Source organism: Aptenodytes forsteri, unplaced genomic scaffold (assembly GCF_000699145.1).
Source record: "Aptenodytes forsteri isolate BGI_AS27 unplaced genomic scaffold, ASM69914v1 Scaffold191, whole genome shotgun sequence".
Taxonomy (NCBI): domain Eukaryota; kingdom Metazoa; phylum Chordata; class Aves; order Sphenisciformes; family Spheniscidae; genus Aptenodytes; species Aptenodytes forsteri.
In genome coordinates this window covers 1,168,341-1,188,243 of record NW_008794630.1, presented here as the reverse complement: position 1 = coordinate 1,188,243, position 19,903 = coordinate 1,168,341, and positions in this window count along the sequence as shown.

Below are 19,903 nucleotides of genomic sequence, written 5' to 3'. Positions count from 1 at the left end.
TTAAAGCATCACTTGCAGAGATGGAAAATCACTGAGGAGATGTGAGGTAAGGAAACGTTCAGTAGAGTGGGTTTTTTTTTTTTCCTTTGCAGTTGCTGTGGCTGCATGTTTGTAATGGAAAGAAAACAAAATGTGATCATAACAACTCTTGATGAAATCACATGACACTTATGTCCACTTCTAGCAGAGTTTAGGAAGCTAACTGATGAACACATAGTTTCATCTCATTTGTTGCTCTTGGAACTGAACTGAATACTTTCATAACACACAGTTCATACAGTGAAGTTTCTTCTCTTTTCTAGTGAATAGCTAGGAGCAGATTGTGATGTTTCTCAGATGCATTGTTTTTTTCAAAACTATTCTGCAAGATTCTTCTTGCTTATTGCCTTGCAATTTGAGCTGCACTTCCTGTTTTTTAATGGTCTTATCATTAAGTGGCATTGTTTCTACCCCCTGAATAGAAACAGTCTCCCTGAACATCACAAGGCATGCTCATGTAAAATTTACTTGCTGCCTGAACTTGAGAAAACAGATATATATCTGACTTTTGCAAAGAGCCGGGTTACTGAGAACTGACTTGCATGAACGTTCATGGAATGGGACCATGAGAGAAGTCTGAGCAAGGCCAAAGCAGATGTGCTTACGGTTTCAAACAAATCTCTGTAGATAATGTTTTGCAGTATGTGTCTCTCTCTGTGAAGAATAAAGCCCCTCAGTCTTCAAACATCACAGGCCCTGGGCTTCCCTAAGGATACAGAGCTATTCTCCCTCGCCCTGCTGTCAAGTGGGAAAGGTGTTTCCTAGAACTTTTTTTTAACAGCTTCCATTGCACACTGGGCTCCCAGTTGGATTAAAGCTCTGCATGAATGCATCAATGACCAACACCTGGGAATGGCTGTCTTCCCCTCGGCACTGCGCTAGGTTAGCTGAGGGCTGAATTTGGCTGTCTGTCTTGCTACATCTGGAAACAGGTAGGGGCACCGAGACCTCTTATACAATAGAAGAAAAGAGATCATATTGAATTAGATCCAAAGCAGAGCAGGTACTTCATAAGGATCTGACGGGTACTCTTCCTCTAGCGTGAGACGTGATCTAACAAACTACAAGTGATCTAGTGCATTAAAATATGTACGGCAGAGAGACTGAATAGAATATTCTTTGCAATACTAACATGTTTCAGGGTCTTAAACTCTTTGTTCCAGCACACAAAGCTCTGACCCAGTCAAGCTTGTTAGCAGTGGCAAATTTATTCCTATTTTTTTTCTGATGAAATGGGGTTGTTCTTTTTTTGAGACAGGACTCAATCCATAGTGACAAAGGGTGGATTATCTGCCTCTCAGCAAGCTATCGAAACCTATCACAGTGAATTCGGATGTGGGTTTAGGAAAGCTATTGAAAACATGCCAAGAACTGTATAATACAGGGAAGGAGAGCCGGGATGGTACTTAAATGCAGTATGATATTAGGATGTTAGCAGCATCTGGAGAGCTGAGATGGTGTTTGGCAAATGACAGAAAGGGATATAATTCAGGACTGGAGCCAAACTCAAGCTTTACTTGGCTGCAGACAGAATCTCCTCTGGGGTTTTCCCCTGACATACTTAGAAAATTGTTTTTTCCCATTTGTAACGAAGCTCAAATTTCAGTACCTATGCATGCACCATGTATGCAGTATCTTTTTAGTGAGAAAATTAGCTAGACCTTTTCCTGAGGCCCAGCTTTTATTCAAGGGTAAACAGAGGGGCTTTTGGAGATAGCTTCTTGTTAGAGATCAAATTAAGGAGGGATGTCCCTAGGGCTTGCAGTGGAAAAAATACTTTAGGATTCTTCTGTGCTGTCTCTCTGAAAGCCTCTTTCTGTATGTTGTGCATATCTGTGGATTTGACTCTCTTGTTTAATTACGGTTCTAATCATCTTACTCGTGCTTCATTTCCCAGTGTAAATAAAAGGAATTTTAGGCTGCATTTTGCTTTTTTCTTCCAAGTGGCTGCATAAATTTGCCCTTTTTAAAAAAGTGACTGATTATTTTCTTGTGAAATCATGTGCTCATCTAGTCAACATTACTGAGTTGAGTCATTCCATTGTCAGGGAAAGCACCCTAGGGAACAAAGATGAACAATTGCAGGTTGTCACCAGCGGTGTGTGGAGTGCTTAAACTCACTGAGTGATAGCAAATGACAGCAAGATGACTTTGTACTTACACATTTGAAATATAATATAGTCTGGTGAAATTTTGGTGGTTTTTGTATAGGGACAATGGCAAACTTCAAGGGAAGGCAAACTGAATGTATATGTTTTTTCCTTCTGTCTCTAAGGACAGCCAACTCATACCCTCTTCCAGTGGGGCTCCCTGATCTTTCCGAAGTCGGTTGCCCATGAGCCGTGTTTGCCTGTTCCAGTGTGCACTGGTTCCAAGTTGCAATGTGCTTTGTTAGGTTACATTTCCAAGCAATATCATCCCGGAACTTCCATGCCATTGCTGCTCGCTGCTGACAGGGTCAAAATGGCTTCCAGAAATAAGCTGGAAAAAATAGTGGAGAAGGGTGAAGGGGTAGGGAGGGAAATAACGATCTTGGCAACAGCAGTTTCCCCAGGGCTAGGCATGACAATGGCTCCAATCCTCTCTCCACTCTCTGCTGTCCTTTGCCTAGATCTGCCTGAGAATTTGCAAACACCAGTACCAGCCCATGTAGGGTAGTCCAGCACTGGAGGAATCCTCACATCCACCCATACCAGTTACCACCACACTGGTTTCACGTGGCCTGGCCAGTCTTGTTCCAATAGTCCAAGCCCCACGTGAATGGATTGGCTGGTTTTATTCTTGCGCACCCCACACCCATAGGAATCCTTAAGGCCAAGCACATTGGTCTGTAATGTGCTGTGTTCAGGGCTGTCTTGTTGTTGTTAAAGAAAGCAATCTTAATTTTGGGGCTGCTGCAGGGAATAGAGTCTCCTCAAAGTCATCTCTTTAACTTAGGTGTCGCAAGATTGCTTTAACTGGAGAGCAATGGAAGAAGCGGTGAGGAATGGTGTATCCCATTCATCTCTTGATCAGCCTGTTGGACAATACTGTCCAATGACGAAGTCCTGCCTAGTGCCGACTGAACATCTATTAAAGCTGGTATGTGGATAGATGAAGCATGAATGTTTCTCTACAGTGAACTGGAAAAATAATATGTGGTTGTCTAATAAAGTACTTCAAGGACACTCTAAAAGCAAACTTGACAGAGGGCAATTTGTCCAGCAACTCTTTGCACTCTTACCTACCAAGAAGTAGTGACAAAGTCCATAGGGTGAAGAAGCACAGGCTTCTTTCATGCCCTTGGACAAAAAACCCACGCAAGGTGAAGAAAACAGCAGCCAGCTGGCTCACACTTGTAGAGTCACTGGAAATTGTAGAACAGAAAGCGTTTATCAGATATACGTCTGTACTGTTACTTGCAAACCTATCACATTTACTCATCCACTGCTGGTCTGGCACTATCATCCTCAACTCAAGATGACAAATTGGTTTGAAAAGCCCATTGCATCACCCACCCACAAGCAGAACCTTGTTGCCCCGGATAATGTCATTCCAGTTCATAAGAACTGGTTTATACTTACATTGTCAGAAAATAAACACACACTAACAACTCCCATTTCTCACTTTTCCCACACTTTCTCTTTAATATGAAATCTCAGAAGGGAAACACAATAGATACCCAGACAGTTCCGCTTAGGGATCTTTGGCACAAACGTCCCACTATTTACCATGCCCTTACTGAGCTAATCTTTTTTGAACAGGCAGGAGTGCTGGTAACTTCCTATGGTAAAAGCTTCGGAAGAGTTAGGTGGGTGCTCACATCAGTGATTACTGTGTTAGCAGCAGGATGAATGTGTAAGACACCTGCCTAGGCAAATAGAAAATCTGAGTATGGAGAAAGAGTCACAAAAGAAAGTCCTCGGGGGTGGGGGGGTGGTGTCTCAATAAGATACATAACAGAAAATGTAGCCTTGACATTTAAAAGTAGAAATAAGATACATAACAGAAAATGTAGCCTTGTCATTTAAAAGTAGAATTCTTCTTCTTTACACTTAATATAATCTGTGCAACTACTACTTTGTCATCCTAATGAGACCATATGCCTTCTAGAAGAAGACGGAGACTATAATGTAGTCTATATAAACAAAATATGGCTGGCTTAGAACTTAATTAGCCTTGACAGACCAGCAGCACGTACCTGACCCAACACTGCAAAGCAAATTCTTTCCAGTTTGTTTTCAGTAGAAATCTGTCCTCTTTTTTTCTCTCTTCTGCTGAACCCAAGCTAGATACTTTAAAGGCCACAGCAATTCCACTGCTCATCAGCAGAGCAAGCCTAGGTCTAGAGCTCATATTTAATTTTCCTGGATCATCTTAGCTTAGTCAATTCTCTACAAGGTTTAAATGAAAAACAAAAAGATGCACAAAGCAGAAAAGAATGACCTTTCAGCCCATGGATGAAGATTTTAACTGAAGAACAAAACAAAGTTGAGGAAAAATCCAATAAAGTTTCTTTTCATACGGATGAAAAGCAGTTTTTTATTTTGTTCAGATTTCAGGATCTGTATAATAAAGCTAGTCTGTAACATTTGTTTCACTTAACATTTCGAAAGCAAAGAGCTTCCCCTAAGCCAGTCCATTAATAAGTTATTCCTAGCACGCTACAGGCTACACAGTGCACCGTGAACTATGCCACACACATCTTCAGTGAATGTAGCTGAGGAGCCTCAGAGGAAAGGAATATGATCATTTTGGAAACAAAACTGTACTGAGTGAAGAAAAAAAAGTCATAAACCTTAAATCCTCTTACTAAGATGTTCAAAATCATATGTGACACTGATGTTCCTTCTTTCTTTCTTCATCAACCCCCCTTTCACAGATCGTGCACGTACAAAGCAGAGAACTAATCAGTTAGTACCTTAGCTGTGGATTTCACATCTTTCTACTCTTTATTCACAAAACACATAATTACCTCCCTCATAAATACTTCAGTGCTCAGCACATCTTGGATGCTAGACAGAATCTACCCCTTTATGGCTTTGGGAGCTATTCTGAAATTACCTGTTCCTAAGAAATCCGCTTGCAAGGAGAACTTAATGTTTCTCATTCCAGCAAGAAATTCAGTCCAGTGAGAAATGCTTTGGTAACATTTATAATTTGCTACCAATCACTCTGTATTTTGTAACATTAAACAAAATACGTTACTGAACAAAAGTTTTAGTCTGCTCAGGCTGTTTGTGCACAAGATTGCAAAAGAGATTCCAAATGATCTTCCTTCCTACAGTTTCTCCAGCAGTGCTTGTACAATCTGATCGAAACATCCCAGCATGGGAATAAATAAATCTGTCTAAGAATTTATACTGAGCTCTCATTAAACTGAGATCTTATTCGATCATATTATTTGTTTTCCAAATATTATTTGTTTCCAAATATTATTTGGAAATCGTATTACTTGTTTTCCACTCCTTTCATTGAGAGTCCGTGAATGAAACTGTGTCGATGTCATTTAGACTTTTATTACCATTTCTCCCGTTGAGACTATAAATCTGGGAAATTTTGAAGTCCTTTCTCCCTTCTTAAGTTTTTTTTAATTCTCAGAAAAGTTTCTGTAATGGGCTGTATTGCTTTTCTTCTAGGCAGCTTTCTGAGTTATTTATAACATCTTAAGGAAAGAAAAGAGTTTAGTAACCGAAGTAACCAGAGTTACCTTAGTTTATCCTATTTAATCTGTTAGCCGTGCTTCTATCTCCAGTTCTGCCATAGTTAAGGTATTGCTTAATAGTATGCAGGCAGACTTCTGTCTCCAGATGACAGCCACACACAGCCACTCACATCCATACGCTGGAGGCTCTGCCCTGCCTTGAAGGCACGTATGCGTGGTGCTTGTGTTCCTTCTCACCTGTGTTTTCGGACACATGGAGCCCCAGATAGGAAGCTTGGGACAGAGCTGGATCCCAAAGTGTGTCTGCAGCCACTCGCCACAGATGCAGCTTTCAGAAGTAGAGGTGCCACTGGGAGCACAGAAATGAGCACACCGGGCACAGTGTGCCTGGATGAATCTTAATTAGTCCCATGCACAAAGCTGGTGGCACAGGCTCTGACTGATGGCAATTAACCTGTCTGTGGCAGCTCCCAGAGGTGAAAACTCCGAGTTTCTCAACTTCCAGGCTCACCGCAGGCTCAGGCAGACCGTCCTATGTTATTTCCATCTTGACCACATTTTCAAGATCTTCAGCTTTACTTTTAGGGTAGCAAACAAAAACAAAGTTTGAGATGTTAAGGTTAATCACATGCCTCCAGAATCTGGAGCACTAGGTGTGTAGTCTCTGTAAGGTTGGGTGACCCTGGTGGCACTTAGTGCATGGTCTGGCTGCTGCCACACAGCCATAATGAAAAGGTGATTGTGTTATCCCAGTGGTCAGAGCCACCTCCACCCACTCCTCCTTCGCTCCCCAGTTTGGGCAGGTGTGACACAGCACCCTCGGCTGCCACTCCTGGCTATGCCCCTCCCATGCAGAGGGACATAGTGCCAGCATCCCATCTTCTGAATTCTGTTCTGTGTTTCCTCTTCATTTACTCTGTGTGTAAGGCATTCAGTCTCTGTATCAGTTATTCTGCTTGTAAAATAGGATAATAGGAAAAAAAGGGAAAAAAAGGTTGGAAGGCACCTCTGGAGGTCATCTAGTCCAACTTCCTGCTCAAGGGAAGACTAATTTCAATTAAGGTAAATATAATAATTACCTACATTAAAAAGTCTGGAGAGATGCAAGAGGAAGGAAGGTTCACATAAGATTAGCCTTGCTGTTGAACCTCAGAACCCTAAAGCTGATATTCCCTTTAGTAATTCTATTATTTCCATTAGTGTGAATAATTCCTTACTCTCCTTGTACTCTCCTATATATCTTTATTGTCTAATATGCACATTTGTGGATTTTATCTGTTGATTACTTTTGGCTGTAAGACCGCAACCCAGAGCAGTTTAAAGACAGAGAGGAAGAACATCAGTTCTTAAAAAAACTGTAGAACAACACATCAATGTGTTACAGTGACAGTTTAATATGCATGATCAGTACGAAGCTGAGCTGCCGTCCCTTCTATAAGGCCATTAGCTATGCTTCCACAGAGAGTAACAGGTTGAACAACACTGGGTTTACAAATAACTAAGATTATATTGCAATTTGGAAGTCAATAAACATAGCTGTTGTCTTGGCTGCTGATGTTCTGACAACCAGCAATTTTTCTCAGTCACTGTGCGTATCAAACTTCATCTATCATACTTAGGATTACTAGCAGAGCACTAGGCAACATGCCATAGGAAACAATCGTGTGCTGGAAGGATGTTCTACTAGATCTCTTTTGTTTGAAGTTAGCTGGATTTTATTATGATTTTCTTTTCTTGAACCTTCTCCCCTCTGCTATGGCCAAGGAGGGATGTGCATAGAGGATCAGCTTCCTGATCCTGGGCTAGCCACATCTCCAGAGGTTGCTGAGTTATTTCAGGCTACCAAAGGTTGCTGGAGTTATTTCAGTTACCTGCAAGGGGTGCCAGCCCCCAGAGAAGTGCCAGCCACACACCCACAGCTGGAGGTAGAATAGGAGCCACTCTGTTGGCTCTAAAATGGGTGGGATGTCTTTCTGCTTCTTGCTCCTCTGATTTCAGGGTCATATGGAGAGAGTAAAGTGAATTATTGAGGTCCACCCTGAGTTTCCGTTGTGAGACAAATTATCAATTGTATGTTTCAATTAGTAAAACTAAAAGCCTCAAGTTCAGTTTAACCACCTGCATCGAAAGAGAAACTGGCAGAGTGGAGGTTTTATACACGTACTGTTTGTGTCAGAAATGCCATCAGAGTTGTTTAGTAATGTGTTCAGAACATGCTCCGTGTCAGAAGCAGAGCGCAGGCTGCCCCCACACAGTTCTGCAAACTCAACCCTGACTTGCAACAGCCCTTATTTCAGTCTCAAGGCTCAACAGTGCACTGCAGTCCTGACCTAACATGTCATCAGCCCTTACTGGCAATATCCTCTTCTGGGGAGTGTGCCAATCACAACGAGTCGTTCCATTCGCTGACACTTCTGCATTTGGGAAAATGTCACTCAGCTGAGATTAAAAAATTAATTCATATATAACATATGTCACACTTGAGCAGCTGAAGACTGGTTCTTTAGTCTTATAATTCCACTGGTCTCTGCCATGTCTTCCTGTTCCTGTCCCACCGGATTGTCTATGCAGCAGGTTATTTCTGCCTAACATTACAGCAGATCTCATGAATTTGTTACAATACCAAAGAGAAACTCTACTGTGAAAAGTAACTCTGTAAAATAAACAGACAAAATCTCATCCTAGAGTTCTATCTTCATTAAGTGTCAGTAAGTCCATACCACACTTGCCTAGGTAACAAGTCAAGGGATGGACTCACCCAACGGCTATTTCTGCACGCTCAGCCCAGACACTAATAATTAATGAAGATACGCAGACCAAATCGTGCCCTTTATTTCAAATGTGCAACCTTGTTGCTTTCAGTGGGACTCCGGGAATATGACCGATGGCTTGATCTGAAAGCAAAGGAATTGCACTGCTGGTTTTGCAATTGAAATTCATGTAACACGTCTGTTGCTATCATGCAAGACAAAACAGGCTCCAGCTTGGTGTTGCCTAGCTTTGTTCTTTCCTGACGGCTAACAGGAGGAAAAGGTAGTAACATTTGCCGTTGCTGCTGATGGGACAGGTGAGTACATATGGCAAATGGAAAAAAAATGGGCTATTTTTATCTTCTCTGTCAAAGAAATAAAAGATTTTAGGCCGAACCTTCAGCTGATGATTAATCAAGTTGAAAATTTTTATTTCAGGTGAGGAACTGTCTCTTTAAATTTTCCCTCGGTTGGAATAGAGGAATTTGAAAAAGGCCCTAGAAGACTCTTAATGTTAATGTTGGTTAAGAACACAAAGAGATGCTTCAGTGTGACCAAGAGCTACAAGCAAGCTGTGCATCCTGAAAATACCCCGGGGGTCAACCACTTCCCCTCTCACCATCTCACAGCAAGGGTGCAGCCGATGGCTGGAACAGAAAATGGGGCTGTTTCTCTCAAATTACCTCCATGCCTGCGCTGGGGCTTTGTGGCCAGCTCTGTTGAATTCTGTCAACATACAATATCTCTCCTTCCATGGAGGGAGCTAAAAGTAAATGCAGATTTTATCAGCTATGTGTATTCCACTCTTTCATTAGGATACCCAGTGAGTACAGGGGTCTGCAATCTTGCAAGGGGCTGCCAAGGCCGGTGGTTTCTCAGTCACTGGCACCCTCTGGTGGAAGAGAACACAGGGAGGATTTTATTGCTTAGACACAAGATCAGAGTTGTATTCTTTGAGAGAAGAGGTGTATCTTTTCAGGCTTCTGCCATGTTGTTGCTGATCTGTCCATAGAAGTGCCAAGCCACTGCTTGCACCTGTCCTATTTACCTTGATGTTGTGCTGGGTTGTGTCTTGGGAGAGATAAGGATGCTTACTAATTCTATAAACCAAACAAGGTCTAGTATCTCCTCAGAGTATGCAAAAGCCTTATTGGTTATGGTGGCAATTGATGCACACTCATTCAGGGTAAGAATAGACACCGGCTTAAAGAGAGGTTTTCTGCAAGGGTTGATGTTCAAGGAAGCTACACCAATCTCTAGTTGGCTGCTGAACCAAACAAGGTCTAGTATCTCCTCAGAGTATGCAAAAGCCTTATTGGTTATGGTGGCAATTGATGCACACTCATTCAGGGTAAGAATAGATACCGGCTTAAAGAGAGGTCTTCTGCAAGGGTTGATGTTCAAGGAAGCTACACCAATCTCTAGCTTTGGCTGCTGGCTCCTGGCTCCTGGCGAAGATTTCCATCATGAAGGACTGCTTGCCACATTCCTTCCCGTCCCTGGCAGCACTTCATTCGTCATCATCCCTAACACCAAGAAGAGCGCGCTGCAGAGGTCTCTCTGCAGGTCTCCATGTTTTCCTTCTTTCTCTGTTGTGTGGTGAAACCCCATCAATGGTATTGTCATTTAAGGAGCACGTTGTGGGCAATCAGGAGTTGGGAGCAGGGACAGGGCGTGGGACTGGCCCTGGCCAAGTGCTAAAATTCCTGTACGAGCAGCCCGCAAGGCTTCAATGACAAGTAGTTTTCAGAGTTGGGGGGCAACTGGAAGTTAACGGTAGAAGGCACTGAAGAGATATTCAGCCAAGCAGGTCACCAGCTCAAGCCAAAGTGACAGGTAAGGCAAGCTCTGGCTTGGTGAGCCCCACACTTGGGAGCACACACTTGATGCATCTGGCATTTGACTAACAACTGGCAACATAAACCTTTGCTGACACGGCTGCTGTACCTGAGGCTGTAACTGAGGTGTGATATGGGACTGGAACAGTTATGCCAGCAAAACTACGATGTGAATGAACATATCCTGGTATTAATTAGTTCATTTGGGGCAAAAGGATCAGCAAGATCAGAGATATCTTAGCGAAAGTGCGGTTTTGTAACCCACAGCCAATTCCTAGTGCATCCTAAGAGTATTCCCTGATATAATAGGTGAGCCACTGTAGATCTGGCCTAACAGCCTGAGTTAACCCTTCAGGACAGACACCTCTCAGATGGCTGGAGAATGAAGGGCAACAGCCCAGAATACGGGTTGAACTTCAAAGCCGCAGTTTAAATTGCCACCCTTTTTTTGCTCACTGATTATTTTGTATTATATCTGAGATCGGTTGGGAAGAAGAAAAAGACTTTGAGCAGGAGACTAAAGTAACACATGACAGAACTGTTCAATGTTTTAATGTCTGGGCATAATATCTCCGATGCCAGCTGGGGAGAATGAAAGACTTTTCTTGTCATTAGATAAAAATTAAAACATCACCTATAAGAAGTAATGGTCAAGCTGAAAGAGGTTCACCTTGAGGTTTGGCTTTGATTAAGTATCCAGAAATACCAATGCCTCTTTAAATGATCTGAACCTCTCGGTAATGAACGGGCCAGGGAGGACACCCTGTTTCTCCAGCATTTTCTGTTGTTCCCTGGGCATAGGAGGATAGCGAAATGTGGCCACTTTGCTTCCTTTTCTACTCAGAAACCATTCAAAGAGGCTCTTATTTTAATGGCCATGGAGCAGAAATGTAAAATAGTAAAAATACTAAGGGAACTGAACTTTTCTAAATTTAGAAAGGCTTGGGTTCTGTGAGGGCAACAGTTTAGTTTACTGTTTATCTTCTTCAAATATTTCCCCTTGCCTAAATTCCAAGTGATCAGGTTTACTGTACATGCCAGTGCTTGCGGTTCGGTGCACTTCCCAGCTGCCTTCCCTCCCCGATCTATTCGCGTTGTGCAGAGCTCATTGGTTTGTGTTCACATGGGTGTTGTCAGGACATTTTAGACCTCTAGGGCCAAATTCATCCCGTATGTAACTTTGAGGGAAATGGAGAGAATGGCATCAGAAAAAGATTTGTATCTGTTGTATCACATGGTTTTATATCCTGTTGAGTTCCGCTTTTATTACAGTCCGCATGGCAGAGCTGTAGTTCGAAACTGAAGCAACAAACAACATTCAGCTTCACAGGGTTTGCTCACACATTTTTCTGGGAGAAGTCCGGACAAATAGCCTGGAGGTAGGGGTTCTGCAGCCCGTGCTCACAGGCTTTATCGCCGGGGTCTTCCCTTGCTCCTCAGGGCACAGCTTCATGGTTTACAATCTGAGACATCCGCACCAGTTATTGCAGACTACCCCTGAGCTGCGGCGTGATGAATCTTGCCAGTGCAGTCACAAAAAAAAAAGGATTAAAATGAGGCATTGTGACAGGTGGTCCCCAAACCACAAGCCAGCGAAGATAAAGCCAATTCCACAGTGAATGTATGAGTGGCACATGGTCTGCCAGCAAATTCAAAGCAGCGATAAGTGACTGATGGCATATAAGGTTTCTCTCAAGTGTCAGAGCAATTGCAGAACTGCCAAGCAGATCGCAACTTGTGTCTGCAGACTGTAAGAAAGCGTCAAGAGAGACAATCGCAAGAGACATCAAAGTAATTTCAAGAAAGAAACAAGCAGTAACCAGAAAGTGCTATGAAGACTAATACCAAGAAATAGAAGAATGAATCTTGCAATGGACATCTACATCACTGCTTAATTTAATCCCCAGTACAGTGCCTACAGTCTAAGTACAGCACCGGGACTGACCTGTTCTAGGTCAGTCATCATGTGCCTTAACTGTCTTCTGAAAACCCTTAGGTGACACGGCGTTTTTGAAAGGCTTGCCTCTTTGCTGGTTTGCACGGTTTCTGTGTGTCTGTCTTCCTTTCTCTGGGACTGACTGAAATCTGGAACTTAGAGCTATTGTGTCCCAAACCTCCATTTACTACATCGCCTTGCTCCTATAGAAATTTAAAAAGAAAAGTGATTTAGAAAAGTGTCTACCTTATCCCATCTTCTTTTCTTAATATAACTGTGAAGGATGTGTTCCTGCATGAAATTATCTAGTAATTTTCTTGTCTTTATTTTCAGTGTTTCAAGTGTTCTTAGGAGAAGCACTGCCAGACTTTCAACATATTGTTATGGTTATCACCTTGATAAATATAACCCTATTCTGTCTGCTTACCCCTCTCTTTGAGTCTTCCCTGCTGACTCCTTATTCTCTTTCCTATCAAGCATAAGTTTCTTTTCTTTATTTCCAGCATCTTCACAGCCTTTTCCTCAACCAGTTTCCAAAATCTTCATGACTAGTCTTCACCTCTCAATCGCTATGAAAATGTTCATTCCGATTCCCTGCTAGTCCATAGAAAGCCTCCAGCTTGTTAAAGCTTCAGTGAAAGGCTATGGGTTTTTTGCACTTTCCGTTGTTCTGTTTGAGAGAAGGTCCTTGTAACTAAATTCTCACAAAGCTAGCTCCTCCTCAAAGGCATGCTGTGCTGTGCTGACTGACAATACAACTGTAGCTCACAAGTAAGCTGACCTCACTGCTGATCTGTAGTCCCACTGTTCCATTGCAGGTCTCCTCAGTCAGAATGCCTCACGTGAAGACTACTAGCAGCTTAGGGCAGGAACTATTTCTGTATTATTTTATACAGCACCTTGCACAGTTTCCTTGACTGACAGTTAGGTAATACACACACAGAAACACAAATGAAATTGCTATTCCACGGCCTAACAGACACCCTGTCAGGACTTACTCCTGACCACGCTCTGATGAACCCAAATGCCTGCGAAGACCTTCGGTTGAGCTTATGAAGCATGATTCAAGCTGTCATGATAATTCTCAGTGACTTGACTTCAGATATAAACGCCAAGGCTCTGATAGCAGTCTTTTATACTTAGGTAGAAAATGCCTACTGCAGAAAAATTCAACAGAAAATAATAAGAGCCCCAGGGGTCAGATATTCATCCAATTCAGAGCTGGAGATTTTAAGAGCAGGTTTTCCTGTGAGATTTCCAGCATTTCAGGCTTCTAATCCTTTAAACTCTGAAGCAGCTGCATCTCAAATAAGAAAGAAAAACTTACAACTAGCTAACTAAAAAAAAATATCCAGACTTGTTTGAACTCCAAACACATTGTGATTTGAGTTGGCAATGAAAGTTTGGCTTAACCCTTACTGTGTCTGATTCTTAGGTTCCATCTGCAACGGCAGCATTGTTCAGCACCGCCTGGACCTGATCTTTACGTAGACCAGGCTCACCCTGATCTTTACACAGACGGAGCTCCGGCAGCTTCTGCTGACTCCCAGTGAAGGTACCAAAATCAGGCCTATTGTATATGAACAATCAAGAGCATTCAGGCTGAACAACCATTCAAAAAGCACACCTCAGTAAATCACCATCTCAATAAGTTCTGCCGTTTTCTTTCCTAGTAACCACTTGCAATAGGTGGTTTGTCTTTTTAGGTGAGGATGGCCATTGGACTGTCCAGCTTTTTGCTGACATCAAGAGCGGGCTCATTCAAGAGGGAAGAGCCCAGCAGGGTACACATGAACATATAATTTCCTCCCTCAAAAGACTTCTCTTGTGGTAGAAAAGTGCAGAAATGAGGCTGGCTCTTCAGGAAGGAGAAAACAGACATGTCGTTGGGAGGAAGAAAGAAGGAAAATCACCAGGAGTGCAGGGGCTGTCAAAGTCTAACTCAAGGAAAATTTAAGAAGACCTGGATTTTTACTGAAGTCTGTTGGAAATTGCTGGTTCAGTCAAAAAATAATGCCCCAAAAAAGGACTAATGATGTTAAATCCACTGATGTGAGCCACCTCTGTCCCATTCTCTTTGCTGAGGAAGATGAACAGTACTGACTGGTTTTAATATTTCTTGGGTTTGTTTTTAAAGAGGTGGCAACCTAGCAAATGAGAATGTAAAATACAGGCTCCGTTTAGATTTTTGTGACTAGTCAAGTCATTACACATGGATCAGACGGGACTGTGAGTATTTAGGTATACACAAAAACTGTTGTAACTGTACATATAGATCAAAGATAGAGGTGTCTTCTTTTTCATGCACCTCTCAAAGCAGAATGCTAACATGTTTGTTGTCTTTTTTTTCCTTTCTTTTTTCGCTTGTGGAAGCTTTGTGATCATTTCTGAACTTGACACCCAGTTAAATTTGCAGCTCACTTAGAAAAAAGCTAAACTGCCTAAACAGAAAAAAAAAAAAAAAAAAGTAAATTGGAGAGCTCTCCAGCTAAGGAGAGAGCTGCCCCCTTAAAAAAAAGCTAAACTGCCAAAAAAAAAAAAAAAAAAAAAAAAAAAGTAAATTGGAGAGCTCTCCAGTCCTAAGGAGAGCTGGCTACTCCAGCCAGCACCCTCCCTTCCTAATGCTCCACAGTGCCTGCTCTGGCATCACTCTTATCTGCACTCCTGTTGATAAAGTAAAGCCACACATCAGCAGGACACTGCTCACATGAGCACACAGCACTAAAGCCAACCAACAGGCTTCTAAGAGGCAGTAATTGTTTCTACACAAAACATGCAGAGATTGTGTCCCTTTTTAAACTAATAAGCTTACAGGTCTGCTATTTTTCTTCCGCAGAGGCAGGCTACATTTTTACAGATACTAATAATGTTGATTCTCTAGTATGTTTTCACCTAAAACCTGGGCAAAGCATGTAAAGAACAGATGAAGTCATGCAAGCCTACATTACAGAGAGCTATTTTCTCAATAACATAAGGACACCTTGGTACCACATCACAAAAGAAAACCTGACACCAGGTTTAAATCTGTATCTTCAGAAAACAGTTGATACTGCAGCTTTCTCCTCTTCATTATATTAAACTCAAGTAATTATTAGCTTCTCCTGTAGTTTCCTCATTACAATGGCAGAGCATGGATTTTGCTAAGTAAGTATCCCCAGCATGCCCCCTGGTTCAGGGATGACACCCCTTCACTAATCAACCTCCAGTAATGACGTGCAGAGAAAGATGTGCGTTTGCCCATCACCTTGGCACATGGGCCTCCTGGCTCTATCCTGAATTACTGTCTTCTATTTTCCTGCATTCTTCACTTCCTTAATTATAACATAATAAAGCAATACTACCATAATTACTAATAAAGGGACTCTTGTTACAGGACAAATCTTCAGTTAGCAAGCAGTCGCTGTAGGGAGCTACCTGTCTGCATTATACACAGCCAGAATGAGGAGACTGCTCGATGGGGCTCTCACTTGCTAGCACCAGCCTATGTGCCGGGAGTAGCTCCCTGCAGGTGCATTACACTGATGTGAGTAGACAAGCAGGCCTCAACAGCTTAGTGAGAACAGAACTGCTCAGTGGTATCAGACAGCACTGCTTTTTCAGGTCTGGGCTCAGAAATCCCCCAGCGAAACTTGCCTAGCAAGTCTTCCGTCTCCAGCCAGTGTGCTCCTCTACCCCATCCTAGCTGCCTCGGGCAGCCGGTCCCCGCCTCTTCCCTCTGAATCACAATCATCAATCTTTCCTGAGTCTTGGCTCCTACCGTGATTCCTCTGCCCTGTCAGTCCCAGTCTCCCTCTTCCCCTACACTCCTCACCCACTGGGGGACTACATCTGCATGGACGGCACAGGGTGAGGCAGGCAGAAGTACAGAAGTCCCTAAATGGCTTTAAAGCAGCCATCTCAGGTAGCAGCTGAGCTTACACTGAACTACATGATGCTCCAGCTGGTTTTCTCTTTCTGGCACCACAAGCAGTCCCCCAGGTCTCCAGAGCAGTACTCTGCCTCCTATGTGTCTTGACTCAGCCTTCCTTACCAGGCTCCCCATTCACATCACGATTCAGTCTCCCAAGTCTGGTTCCCTGCCCTACTCTCTCCCCCCAGCTCGTTCCTTGTTTCCTTGCTTAGACAGGTCTGATTCTCTCTCTCTTCACCTTCCAGCCTCTCTCAATTCGACATTCACACTCAACTAGCTCCTTCCCTCTTGCGTTAATCTTTCGATGTGCATAAAGGCAGCGGGGACACCAGGGAGAAGGAGGTTGCTGTATGTTCAGTGGTTAAGCAGAAACCTTCATTCTCCGAGGCTCTCCGGCCAGCACCATACATCCGCATTCCATCCTCGCGTGTTGAAACATTCAGAGGAATAATGGGTTGCAGAGGGCCCCCCCAGCCTTGCAGCTAACAGCTGGAGGCAGGTGGCATTGATGATGCACATCAGGCATGGTAAAAATAGAATATATGGAGTGCCTGGCTATCTATCATAGAATATTTGCATAATTTCTCATAGGCAGCATTTACTCGAAATGCAAAAAACTAAGTTACTGTAGGGCATTCTCACTGTGCCTCCCGTATTTCCCTGTATTTTATTTAGGGCCAGTCCTGGCCGGTGCCAGCACCCAGCGCAGTGCTGACTGACCTGATGTCAGAGGGAAGCAGCACACGCAGCATCAGGACAAGAACTGATCAGCACCTTACGGGGTCTGACCGTTGGACTGCAGGCTCCTGTTAGCAGAGAGGGATTAGTTCTCCCCCTGTTTCTTGTTCTGTATTGAATGTTCACTTGACATTAAGAAATGACAAGAATATACCTGAAATCTGGTGGCAGAGTTCAATCTTCAACATTATAGAAGACTGTAAAATGCCGATACTGAACACTGGAACTGCAGGGAAGGCAAAGCAGATGCAAGTCAGGAAGTTTCCAGTTTGTGCTTTCTGCTTAGAGTAACAGGAATTTTTAATCATCTTGCTGCGCGCATAAAATTCACGAGGGGGAATGTACATTTCCCTAAATAAAGAGAAATAACCCTCACATGGAAAAAAAAGACTTCTCTCTAAGGGCTATTTCCATGGTAACTTGTAAATTCAAAGCTCAAGCTGTTTTGGCTGCGGGGATACTCAGAAAAGGTAACAAGATTGTTTGTTGTTGTTAATAATGCGAAACCATCACCACTGTCCTCTCATGCAAAATAGGCTGGATTGTTTTTGTTTAAAACTTCCCCGAAGCTGGCAAAGAACAAGCATGAAAAATTTTACCCTGGCAGGTGAAAGACTAAGAAAGCTGAGAGTGACTGAACATAAGGAATTAGAATAGAAACTTATTAATGATTTACCCTTGTAGTTCACAACCAGCATCCCAATATATCCATGTAGCCCTTTTTATCCTGTCAAGATTCAAAGTGGGTCACAAGTTATGTAAGCATATACAATTTTTATACACAATTACATTCATCTCCTTCTGCAGTGGTGAAGTGAACATCACAGCCCAGAACAGTCTATGACAAAATGAAGATGAGAGATTTTGAATCGGAAAATGAATGCCCCCTGGAACACACGCAAACACACACGCGGACCCTGAATAGGAACTCTATTTAGTTTATCCCTGCTAAGTGAGGTAGTGTAATCCTATGCAGGGAAAAATAATATATGACCGTGTTGTTAAAGAGAGTGTATATGCAGAGAGAGGAAATCATGTAAGGGCAGCCATCATTCAAAGTGTTAATGCAATGAACAACTTCATGCATTTCTTAGCGTTTGAATACCTGACAGCAGGTGTCCTTATACTCTTTTAATGTGGAAGATGGGAGGAAATAATCGCATCCAGTTATCTTTACTGAGGTACATTTTATTAAGATGAACTCCGCAAAGTGCTAAGCACATGCTTAAAACCTGTCTGAGGCTGCTTTTTCCCATAACGACAAATAATAAAAGTTAGTATTTAGTCTAGCCTAATAGTGCTGAGGTTGAATGTGTGAATAAACTAGAATCTGCCTTAAGGGAAATATAGCTTTGGGCTTAAAGTATCACATCAGTGCTTTGAGAATCCAATCCAAGATAGCACATCACTCACCTCTGGCTGTCTTTTAAAGGGTGTTGGGGCTGCTCAGTATTTTCTAGATCGTGCCCATGGATTTAGAGGATTAGGTCCTACGCTCTCAGCCAAACTTACACTTGCAGAGCTGAAATGCAGCATGGCAAAATGCGTATCTCATTGTGTAGCAGCATTTGGAAAGGTCTCTAGTTCTAAACACGGATTTCATTTAACATTTCCGAATCCAAGGATCTCTTTAACCATGTTTGCCAAAAAGCCAATTAAAAATGATGCATGAAAGGTGACTGGCAAAGGTGATGAGTGCTGATGTCTTTGGCAGATTGAAATATAAGTCAATTGAACATATGAAATAGTTAATAAAGCACAAGTGTGCAAGCTGTTATCTAATATTAAAACAAAAAACCATCAGAAGGCAGATAATTTTGTGCAAATGTTTCTAAAAGTTTGCATCATTAGACAGCTTCCCTCTACAATCAATGGCAATACTCCTGAAAAATTGTGTGGGAACCAGCTTTTGTGTACATTCAAGAATACGTTTTGGAGTCTTCAAGCAAGCTGCAAATAGTGCTACACATGACCAGGATATTGGTCCAAAAGATGCTGCCCTAACTCCCTGCTTTTCAAAGTGCTCAATTAGCAACAATTTTCTTCCTCGCTGCAGTTAAGCACAGGCTAACCATGCTTCAGACATGGATCCTGTTAATACAGCAAGTAGTTAGACTTGTAAGGGGACTAAGAAAGACCACAAATGGTCTGGTTTTATTTTTAGTTCAAAGATGAAGAGGTCACTACCACTCCTGTGCGGCTATGGGGTCTTTGTAACACTGCAGGATTTTCCTGCTCAGGTGAAACTTCTAAGATCTTAAAATAGGCATTTGTCCCCTTAAACACGCTTTTTAATTCACGGATTGCACTGTGTGTAGGGAAAGCAGAAGTGCAAAAGACCTTTTAAAACTTTCAGCCTCTAGGTTTTCAACCACAGAGACAGAAATTAGACCAACTTAGAGCTTTCACAATTAATTTTTCCTACATTTTCAGATTAAAATCTTCTTCTTTGTATTCATGTAATCGATTATCCATGTTAAACAAGGTAAAAATTACCTTGTTACCAGTTTGTACCAATTACACTTTAGAGCCCACTAGGAATTGGTTATCCCTGTATTTTCTTTCTGCTCTGGAAATTTTATTTCTCGCTTGTCATCATGTGTTGTCGCCAGCTCAGTCCCCAACCTCCCACCTCTGACACTTCAGCTGCCCTGAAGGAATGAAGCTTTGGTACCAGGATAGTCCTGGGCTTTCTGCACCCCGCACTCCTTAGCCTCGCTAACGCCGCCGTGGTAGTCGAAATGCCTAACCAGGACTGTGAGATGTGCCATCCCCAGCAGGAACCAGTAGCTGCTCCCTGCAGGAATGAAGGAGAGACATGAGGAAGGTGGAGCTGGAGTAGCTGCAAATGGTTTTCAATTAGTGGGTCCTTCTTTGTTGCTCTAAGGAGAGGGGATTAGAGGCAGGTCACGGGCCAAGAGATAAAACCTCCTGAAATAGGAGCTTAGGCAGTGCCTTGGGGGGCAGCTGGTGGTCTAGGAGCACTGCGCTCTGCAGCTGCCTGGGGTGGTGTGTGCCTTGCCTCTAAAAAAAGAGGGGGGGGGGGGG